This window comes from Aquarana catesbeiana, linkage group LG12 (assembly GCF_042186555.1).
Source record: "Aquarana catesbeiana isolate 2022-GZ linkage group LG12, ASM4218655v1, whole genome shotgun sequence".
Lineage (NCBI taxonomy): Eukaryota > Metazoa > Chordata > Amphibia > Anura > Ranidae > Aquarana > Aquarana catesbeiana.
Window position 1 is genome coordinate 114,433,137 of NC_133335.1, and position 11,200 is coordinate 114,444,336.

The following is an 11,200-nucleotide window of genomic DNA, read 5'->3' on the forward strand; positions in this document are numbered from 1 at the left end:
TGAACAAAAACGCGGAAAAAACTTGCAACTTTGAAACGCTCAGGGGTAAATACAGCCTAAGGGGGAAAGCTGGATCTCTGATTGGGGGAGACTCCGGTGACCACAGGGAGTATTCGCTCCCCTCCCCGTTACATAAGCGATCTGACCCCCTTCCTTCCCCCCCCACTGACAGTGTGACCTCTTGGTTGGAGCTGTTGTGTCACACTGACCTCTGTAGTTTCTCCCCGGGTACAGGGCACTGAGGGTAAGCTTTGCCTTTGCCTCTTCTAACTCTGAGTCCCAGGGCAGCACTCCTTGCATTTCAGAAAAGGTGCCAAACACCATGACGTCACTATGCCTACCCCAATCAGCCTTGAGCACACCCTGAACCCAAACATCACTTTGCTGCTTTTGGAACTGCGCATGTGCAGTTGCAAGCTGACCTGTGGCCATATTTTGTTTATGGGCAGTGGCTGCCGTTCCCAGACATTTAGCCTGGTTTCACACTGGTGTGTGCAGAACACTGCATGGGATTTGCACAGGAATCGCAGCGCATTCTTGTGTACATCACATGCAATGTCTGTGTGGTGTGATATGAGCCATACATTTTGTATGGCTCAAATCACGTACGCACAAAAATGGTGCAGGACCTTTTTTTTCCCCTGCACCTGAATCACATGGGTGTTCACACCCATGCGATGTGATTCTGGCAATCGCACCGTGTTTTTGCAATCTGTTATGGGGTGTCGTTAATCTAACATTGACACTTGCAGATCGCATGGATGTCACGTGATTGCTATGCAGTGCAATGCGAGGAAACGCAGTGAATCTTCTGTGTTTCCCGCATCGCATCAATGTGAACCAGTGCTTACAGGCACAGTAAAATTGGCTGAGTTTTACAGATTGTCTGTAAATTTACAGGTGATTGGCAATCCTGTGCCCCCTCCTGCTAATGACACATGCACCCCCTTAGTAATGACAAATGTCCCCCACCTCTAGGTAATGATAGGTGTCCTCCTCCTGGTAATCACATATGTCCCCTGATGTTAACGCTAGATTAAGATGGTTTTTGACTTGTAACAGTCTGTCCACTGGTAGCAGTCTCCAGATCCTACGAAGAGGATGTACAAACTGCTGCTGGCTGACGCGTTTCGAAGGCTTCTTTCTTCTTCTCAGGTTGGCAACCCATGGACCACAATCTACCAGTCGATCGCATCCAGGTGATTGGTAGATTGGTCCTGGGCTTGCCGACCTTCAGTCACTGATTGTGCATAAAGGCAGCGGCCAGGCACAGAACATGAGAAGCATGGCAGGAGGGATCAGGTGGCTGCGGGGCATCAAGTAGGGTTGCCACCTGTCTCGGATTCACCCAGACAGTTTGGGTTTTGAATAATGTGTCCGGGTTTCAGTCCACCTGAAACCCAGACACATTATTCAGACCTAATCTCATCGGATTCCCCCTATAACAGCCACCCCCTCTGCATCTTCTACTGCTCACCACCACCAGCTCTCCCCCTTCCTCTGCACCTTCGGCCTCTCACCGCCCCCAACTGTCCCCCTCCAGCTGCACTTTCAGTTTACACTCTACCCCTCTGCACTGTTTCCGTTCTCACTTGGCTTCTCCCTGAGCCTCTTCTGCTCCTTATCCATCCATGCTTTGGTTCACCTCCACTGTAACACAACCTAACTACCTTCCATGCACATTACATGCTGCTTGATCTCTCACTCCCACTAGCAATGCCGCATCTCACTTCAGAACTGCCGCTCTCCCATTCATTCAGCCTCTTCCTTCCCCTCACCACTGACTCTGATCCCTGCCTCCTTGCTCACCTCCATCCACACCTCTCACCTTAAAGAGCAAGCTCCCTTTTCTCTGCAAGTCTCATTCCATTCCTTTCCCCTTCCCATCATTGTCTGAATTCCACCAACCTACCACCTATCTTTGCTGCATCCCCGCTTTCCATCCCCAGTCATCACCCTCACCCCCCCCCACTTTCCTGTCCTAGGTTACCCCTCTCTTTGCAGCACCTCCTATTTATACTACCCACAACCCCCCCCATGTCCACTCCCACCCTCCTGCCACGTTATTGCTCTCATTGGCACACCCAAAGGTGTCCCAGGTCTTTTACTAATCCTACAGGGTATACTACAAAGAAATTGCCATGCGCCACTAAGGTGTTTGGGTTTGGCTTGAAGAAAAGGTGGCAACCCTAGCATCAAGCCTGCCTCATGAGCCAATGCCTTGTCCATAGTTCCGGCTGCAATGTCATGTGGAGTAATACCAATAGCACTCCGCCTCTCATTCTTGGTAGCAGATGCCACAGCAGCTGGAATTTCTGCAAGAAGTTGAGGTCAGTGGGCATAATGGGGCACAGTAAAAGCTATGTGGGCACAATAGCAGCTATATAGGCACAAGAGCATAAAGGGGCTATTGAGCCCATACAGATGCACAATAATATCAGCTATATGGGCACAACATGGCATGTGTACACCTTTGGCTGCTGCCTCTGCAGCTAAAGGGGGTAGGGATTAAGGAAGGTAAAAGTGTCACTCAACCACAGGGTTTTACCAACCTCAATCTCGCGTGTAAACAAGCCCTAAGGGTACCACTGCCAAATGCAGTTAAGGGCTGTTTTACAAATGCACCAGGCACCACTGTTCTCCTAAAAAGTGATATAAGCATGTTTCACAGGTTGTGAAAAGGCTGCTTTAAAGCTATAACTGCTGTGCAATGCATGCAATTGCCTAACCGCAAGTGTGAATGAGCCCTAACATTGCTGGTGTGGTGTCACAGTATATCTCACTATAAGAGAAGTGAACACACTCCCTCATGTTACCATACATTTTTTTTTTCCTCTAACCTGATAAATATATATGCCACCAATCAATGTAAGTGCTCATATACAATTGAGGAGAAGGCGGTAGGTTTTTTTTCAACTGCAGTGGAAATCAGTGAGGTCAGAATCCAACTTTGCTCTCTGGCAGGGGCTGGCTGAACAGTATTAGAAATAGTTTGGCAGCTCTTTGTATTTTTATGTGTACAATTGCAAGCCTGGCTGCTGTGAGTTATTGTGGGAACAATCCCTGATGCAGGTAATGCAGATTAACTATCTGAGGTCCAGTTGGTGGTATGCTTATTGCCCATGGGACATGACCATGCATTGTTGGGCCTGCTATCTAAGGCCCTAACCTCTGGTAAGCAGGATGAGTTCTCACCCAGTGGGTGATGGTGCACGGAGGTAGCTGCATATAGCTTGCAGAGGATTCACTCTGCTTGCAGACAATTCTAATGAACTTTGTTGATGTGAAATTCTAATAGGGGTCACTTGTGTTGCAAATTGCACTTTATATGTATGCATAGATTACACTTTTTTATCGTTTTTATCACATATTTATTTATATATTGATATTTTTATGCTTTTACTGCTTTCTTTGAATTATTGTGGCATACATTGTGCTGATAATTATTTAGCACATTTTGTAGTTGTTTTGGGTATGGGACAATGTGTCTGACTGCATGGCCTGTTTTCAATGTGTGACAGTTTTTAGATGGTTCTCTGGCTTCTTTGTGGCTGTTGACTTTTTATGCTTAACTACTCCACTGACTTGAGATTATTGCTGGCCCTGAGATATGCTGGGGGCTATAATTGTTGGCCTCAGTGGAACTTATTTTACTTCACAATCTCTTCAGTGTACTTCCAGGCTCTTTTTAGCCTATACAAAGAGGGAAAGGTGGCACACTACAAGCTATAGATCTGGAAGAATCACCCACATTTTGGCCACACCCACATTTTGGCCACACACGCAGATTTTGCATGCACCACATCAGCACCCTTGCTTTTTCTTCCAGCACCTGCACAGCACCCCAAAAGAATCAAAGTCCCAACAAATGTCTGTAGGGTAGGTGTGGTGCTCTGTGACCCCCTCAGAAACATAGGGAAGCCTCAAGCTATATCCCAACACCGTAAAGAAACCTTGTGCTCAAAAGTGACCCCCTTTGGTAATTCACTTACCACAAATGGGCTAAAAAATAGCCTTATAATCTCTAGGCACAACTGGGTGAACTGCTATTCTGGTGATCAAATCCTTCATAAGGCAGCAGTTGATTAAAACTTGGTCTCTCCTTGTGGTATGGAACAAATTCCATGACATGTCTCCGCTGACATCCGACGCTCCATAGACTAACATGGAGCGCCTGTTCAGGTCCGCCGTCAAAACTGACAGGCAGACCTGAATGGTCCGATCGCGTGTTATCTTCCATCTTTGTGAATCATTTCTCCAAGCTTTGCCACATGGTTTCCCTAGGTGTTTTAATCCCCCTTGTGGTGTGACCCTCTGCCTGAAGCACCATCTTCAGCACAGCAATGCATGGGATGACGCAGGAGATGGAGGCCTCTGCCTTGCTGATATCCAAAGTCACTTCCTCAATAGGGCCCAGTGTATCTATAAAATTTGAGATGATATCCCATTGTTCTGCTAGAGGTGTGGTAAACTTGCCATGTTCTGCTACATAGAGATTCAGGGCACGCTTCTGCTCCAGCATCCTCTGCAACATATGTAATGTGGAGTTCTAGCAGGTGGGAACATCCTGAATGATGCTGTGCTGGGGGAGGCCAAGATCTTTTTGGATGGCTCCAAGATGCTGCTTTGCAAGCACAGAGTGGCTAAAGTGTCTAGCACAAGTTTTTAATTTGGCAATGATGTCCCCCACTACTCGCTGACTGCTGATGCCCTCTTTCACCACAAGCTGTAATGTGTGTGCACTGCAGCTTAAGTCTGGTGAATCTGCCAGTCTGAGGCCTTTAATCATGTTAGCACCACTGTCTCACAGCACAAGCACCACTCTGTCTTGGTTGATGTCCCAATCATTGAGCATGCTAAGGAACATCTCCCTGACATAGTCCCCAGTATGGGAGCCAGACATGGCCTTGACATTTAGAATTACCTGTTTCCTTTCCCAGTTACTGTCTATAAAATGACATGTTGGGCTCATAAGTGATTCTGTTTCACCAGAACAACAGTCTGTTGTGAAGGACAAATACGGGCCAGGATTCTCTGTTGCAATTAGTGTCTTAATTCACCGTGTAACCTTTTTGTACACACTGTCCAGCATGTCTATGCGGTAGTATTTTTCACTTTTGAATATCTTGGTTCTATTGTTGCCAGCAAGCGTTGGAAGCCAATATCTGCAACAACTGTAAAGGGCTCGTTGTCTGTGGCAATCATTTCTGTGATTAGGGTATCAATTTTCTTGGACCGGGGATCAGTATTTTTGCCATTTTCTTTTAGAATCAAACATCTGTACTACAGTGGGCTGAAAGTTGGCTGAAGAAGCAGCTGCACCTTCTTTCTCCCTCTGTACGTCTTTATAAGATTGGAGGTGGTGGACTTTCAGATGATTCCAGATATTTGGTATTTTTAGCCTTTCCTTTTTCTGCTCCCATGCTCAGCAATTTCTGGCAGATATTGCACTTGGCCTTCCCTGATGTTGGCTCACTGAAATACTGCCATACTGGGTTTGATTTCTTTTCAGCCATCATCAGACTGTAATTATTAAAAAAAAAATGTGTGTGTGTGTGTATATATATATATATATATATACACACACACAATCTTAGTCATTTTAAAGGAGCGGGTACAGAGAGGTGGCTGTGGAGGGAGGGGGGTACAGCAGTGGAGGCTGGTGCTCAAACTTTTTGGGGGGGCGCAACAAACTGAAAAAACCCCCATCAAACGCAGCCACTGTGCCACATCAAACGCTGCCAGTGTGCATCCCCCGCCTGTCACTTACCTTGTCTCGGTGGGGCAGCGGGTCACGGCGGCGGTATCCTCCACGATCCTCGATGTCTTCTCCCGTCCTCTGTATAGGCATCCAATCACAGAGCCTGTCGTTTCAGCCAATCATTTGACAGGTAACAGACCCGAGCACCTGATTGGCTGAGAGGCGGTTCAGTGTTAGGAAAGTGAATGAATCGCTTTCCTAACACAGCGCTGAGTAAACAGCGAGTGCCCAGCATGGCACCTACTGTTTACCTTTTTGGACGCCTATTAGAGAATATGGCTCTAATCAGGTGCTTACTAAAAATGCCATGCAATCATGCATGAACCTGACAGGAGAGAGGTGGTGGCGCCCGTGCGCCCCTTATGGACGCATTGCCACTGGGGTACAGAGAGGTGGTTGTGGAGGAGGGGGAGTACAGAGAGGTGGTTGTGGAGCCACCTCTCTGTAATCCCCCCTCCCTGACAGCTACCTATCTGTAACCCCCCTCCTCCACACCCACTCTCTCTACCGGTCGTGGGTGGGTAATGGGGATGCATATGTGGAAAGCAATGGATGGTGCTGAGGGTGGGAATGTGTTGTGGAAAGGGATAGATTGTGCTGGGGGTGGGGATGCGTTGTGGAAAGAGATGGGTGGGAATGCATTGTGGAAAGTAATGGGTGGGAATGCGTTGTGGAAAGGGATGGATGGTGATGTGGGTGGGGATGCGTTGTGGAAAGGGATGGGTGCTGTGGGTGGGGATGTGTTGTGGAAAGGGATGGGTGGTGCTGGGGGTGGGGATGCATTGTGGAAAGGGATGGGTGGTGCTGGGGGTGGGGATGCGTTGTGGAGAGGGGTGGATGGTGCTGAGGGTGGGGATGCATTGTGGAGACGGGTGGATGGTTCTGAGGGTGAGTGGGGATGCATTGTGGAAAGGAATGGATGGGGGTGAGTGGGGATACGTTGTGGAGAGGGGTGTGTGGGGATGCATTGTGGAAAGGGATGGGTGGGGATGCATTGTGGAAAGGGATGGGTGGGGATGCGTTGTGGAAAGGGATGGGTGGGAATGCGTTGTGGAAAGGGATGAGTGGGAATGCGTTGTGGAAAGGGAAGGATGGTGCTGGGGGTGGAGATGCGTTGTGGAGAGGGATGGATGGTACTGTGGGTGGGTGGGGATGCCTTGTGGAAAGGGATGGGTGGGAATGCGTTGTGGAAAGGGATGGATGGGGGTGGGTGGGTATGCATTGTGGAAAGGGATGGATGGTGCTGTGGGTGGGTATGCATTGTGGAAAGGGATGGATGGTGCTAGGGGTGGATGGGGATGTGTTGTGGAAAGGGATTGATGGTGCTGGGGGTGGGTGGGAATGCGTTGTGGAAAAGGATGGATGGTGCTGGGGGTGGGGATGCGTTGTGGAGAGCGATGGGTGGGAATGCGTTGTGGAAAGGGATGGATGGTGCTCAGGGTGGGGATGTATTGTGGGAATGCATTGTGGCAAGGGATGGGTGGGAATGCGTTGGGGAAAGGGATGGATGGTGCTAAGGGTGGGGATGCGTTGTGGAGAGGGGTGGGTGGGAATGCATTGTGGAAAGGGATGGATGGTGCTAGGGGTGGGTGGGGATGCGTTGTGGAAAGCGATAGTGCTGAGGGTGGGGATGCGTTGTGGAGAAGGGTGGGTGGGGATGCGTTGTGGAGAGGGGTGGGTGGGAATGTGTTGTGGAAAGAGATAGGTGGTGCTGGGGGTGGGGATGCATTGTAGAGAGGGGTGGGTGGGGATGTTGTGGGAATGCGTTGTGGAAAGGGATGGATGGGGGTGGGGATGCGTTGTGGGGATGTGTTGTGGAGAGGGATGGGTGGGTGGGTGGGGATGCGTTGTCGAAAGGGATGGGTGAGAATGCGTTGTGGAAAGGGATGGGTGGGAATGCGTTGTGGAAAGGGATGGATGGTGCTGAGGGTGGGTGAGGATGCGTTGTGGAAAGGGATGGTTGGGAATCCTTTGTGGAAAGGGATGGGTGGGAATGCGTTGTGGGATGGGGGTGGGGATGCGTTGTGGAGAGGGGGGGTGGTGAAGGGTTGTGGAGAGGGGTGGGTAGGGATGCGTTGTGGAAAGGGATGGGGGAATGCATTGTGGAAAGGGATGGGTGGGAATGCGTTGTGGAAAGGGATGGATGGTGCTGGGGGTGGGGATGCGTTGTGGAAAGGGATGATTGAGAAAGCGTTGTGGAAAGGGATGGGGGTGGGGATGCGTTGTGGAAAGAGATAGGTGGGAATGTGTTGTGGAAAGGGATGGATGGGGATGCGTTGTGCAGAGGTGTGGGTGGGGATGTTGTGGAAAGGCATGGGTGGGAATGCGTTCTGAAAAGGGATGGATGGGGGTGGATATGCGTTGTGGAAAGGGATGGATGGTGCTGGGGGTGGGGATGCGTTGTGGAGAGGGTTGGATGGTGCTGAGGGGGGGTGGGGATGTGTTGTGGAAAGGGATGGATGGTGCTGGGGGTAGGGATGGGTGGTGCTGGGGGTAGGGATGCGTTGTGGAGAGGGGTGGGTGGGAATGCGTTGTGGAAAGGGATGGGTGAGAATGTGTTGTGGAAAGGAATGGATGGTGCTGGGGGTGGGGATGTGTTGTGGAAAGGGATGGGTGGGAATGCGTTGTGGAAAGGGATGGATGGGGGTGGGGATGCATTGTAGAGAGGGGTGGGTGGGGATGCGTTGTGGAAAGGGATGGGTGGGAATGTGTTGTGGAAAGGGATGGATGGTGCTGGGTGTGGGGATGCGTTGTGGAAAGATATGGATGAGGGTGGGTATGCGTTGTGGAGAGGGGTGGGTGGGCATATGTTGTGGAGAGGGGTGGATGGGGATGCGTTGTGGAAAGGGATGGGTGGGAATGCATTGTGGAAAGGGATGGGTGGGAATGCGTTGTGGAAAGGGTTAGATGGGAATGCGTTGTGGAAAGGGAAAGATGGTGCTGGGGGTGGGGATGCATTGTGGAAAGCGATGGATGGGGGTGGGTGGGGATACGTTGTGGAAAGGGATGTTGCTGGGGGTGGGTGGGGATGCGTTGTGGAAAAGAATGGATGGGGTGGGGATGCGTTGTGGAAAGGGATGGGTGGAAATGCATTGTGGAAAGGGATGGATGGGGGTGGGGATGCGTGGTGGAGAGGGGTGGGTGGGGATGCATTGTGGAGAGGGGTGGGCAGGGATGCATTGTGGAAAGGGATGGGTGGGAATGTGTTGTGGAAAGGGATGGGTGGGAATGCATTGTGGAAAGGGATGGATGGTGCTGGGGGTGGGGATGCGTTGTGGAGAAGGGTGGGTGGGGATGCGTTGTGGAAAGGGATGGATGGTGCTGTGGGTGGGTGGGGATATGTTGTGGAAAGGGATGTTGCTGGGGGTGGGTGGGGATGCGTTGTGGAAAAGGATGGATGGGGGTGGGGATGCGTTGTGGAGAGGGGTGGGTGGGGATACGTTGTGGAAAGGGATGAGTGGGAATGCGTTGTGGAAAGGGATGGATGGTGCTGGGGGTGTGGATGTGTTGTGGAGAGGGGTGGGTGGGGATGCATTGTGGAAAGGGATGGGTGGGAATGTGTTGTGGAAAAGGATTGGTGGGAATGCGTTGTGGAAAGGGATGGATGGTGCTGGGGGTGGGGATGCGTTGTGGAGAAGGGTGGGTGGGAATTCGTTGTGGAAAGGGATGGGTGGGAATGCGTTGTGGAAAGGGGTGAATGGTGCTGGTGGTGGGGAGTCATTGTGGAGAGGTATGGGTGGGAATGCGTTGTGGAAAGGGATGGGTGGGAACACGTTGTGGAAAGGGATGGGTGGGGATGCGTTGTGGAAAGGGATGGATGTGGGTGGGGATGCGTTGTGGAGAGGGGTGGGTGGGGATGCGTTGTGGAAAGGGATGGGTGGGAATGCGTTGTGGAAAGGGATGGGTGGGAACACGTTGTGGAAAGGGATGGGTGGGAATGCGTTGTGGAAAGGGATGGATGGGGGTGGGGATGCGTTGTGGAGAGGGGTGGGTGGGGATGCATTGTGGAAAGGGATGGGTGGGAATATGTTGTGAAAAGGGATGGGTGGGAATGCATTGTGGAAAGGGATGGATGGTGCTGGGGGTGGGGATGCGTTGTGGAGAGGGGTGGGTGGTGCTGAGGGTGGTTGGGGATGCGTTGTGGAAAGGGATGGATGGTGCTGTGGGGGTGGATTGCATTGTGGAAAGGGATGGATGGTGCTGGGGGTGGGTGGGGATACATTGTGGAAAGGGATGTTGCTGGGGGTGGGTGGGGATGTGTTGTGGAAAAGGATGATGGTGCTGAGGGTGGGGATCCGTTGTGGAAAGGGATGGGTGGGAATGCGTTGTGGAAAGGGATGTGTGGGGGTGGGGATGCGTTGTGGAGAGGGGTGGGTGGGGATGCGTTGTGGAAAGGAATGGGTGGGAATGCATTGTGGAAAGGGATGGATGGTGCTGGGGGGGATGCGTTGTGGAGAGGGATGATTGAGAAAGCGTTGTGGAAAGGGATGGATGGGGGTGGGGATGCGTTGTGAAAAGAGATGGGTGGGAATGTGTTGTGAAAAGGGATGGATGGGGATGCGTTGTGCAGAGGGGTGGGGATGTTGTGGAAAGGCATGGGTGGGAATGCGTTGTGGAAAGGGATGGATGGGGGTGGGGATGCGTTGTGGAAAGGGATGGATGGTGCTGGGGGTGGGGATGCGTTGTGGAGAGGGTTGGATGGGGATGCGTTGTGGAAAGGGATGGGTTGGAATGCATTGTGGAAAGGGATGGATGGTGCTAGGGGTGGGGATGCGTTGTGGAGAGGGGGGGTGGGGATGCGTTGTGGAGAGGGATGGGTGGGAATACATTGTGGAAAAGGATGGGGGTGGGGATGCATTGAGGAGAGGGATGGGTGGGAATGCGTTGTGGAAAGGGATGGATGGTGCTGGGGGTAGGGATGTGTTGTGGAGAGGGGGGGTGGGGATGCATTGTGGAGAGGGATGGGTGGGGATGCGTTGTGGAAAGGCATGGGTGGAAATGCATTGTGGAAAGGGATGGGTGGGAATGCTTTGTGGAAAGGGATGGATGGTGCTAGGGGTGGGGATGTGTTGTGGAAAGGGATGGATGGGGATGCGTTGTGGAAAGGGATGGATGGTGCTGAGGGTGGGTGGGAATGCGTTATGGAAAGGGATAGATGGTGCTGGGGATGCGTTGTGGAGAGGGGTGGGTGGGGATGCGTTGTGGAAAGGGATGGATGGGAATGCGTTGTGGAAAGGGATGGAATGTGCTGGGGGTGGGGATGCTTTGTGGAAAGAGATGGATGAGGGTGGGGATGCGTTGTGGAAAGGGATGGGTGGGAATGCATTGTGGAAAGGGATGGGTGGAAATGCATTGTGGAAAGGGATGGATGGTGCTGGGGGGGTGGGGATGCGTTGTGGAAATGGATGGGGGTATGAATGCGTTGTGGAAAGTGATGGG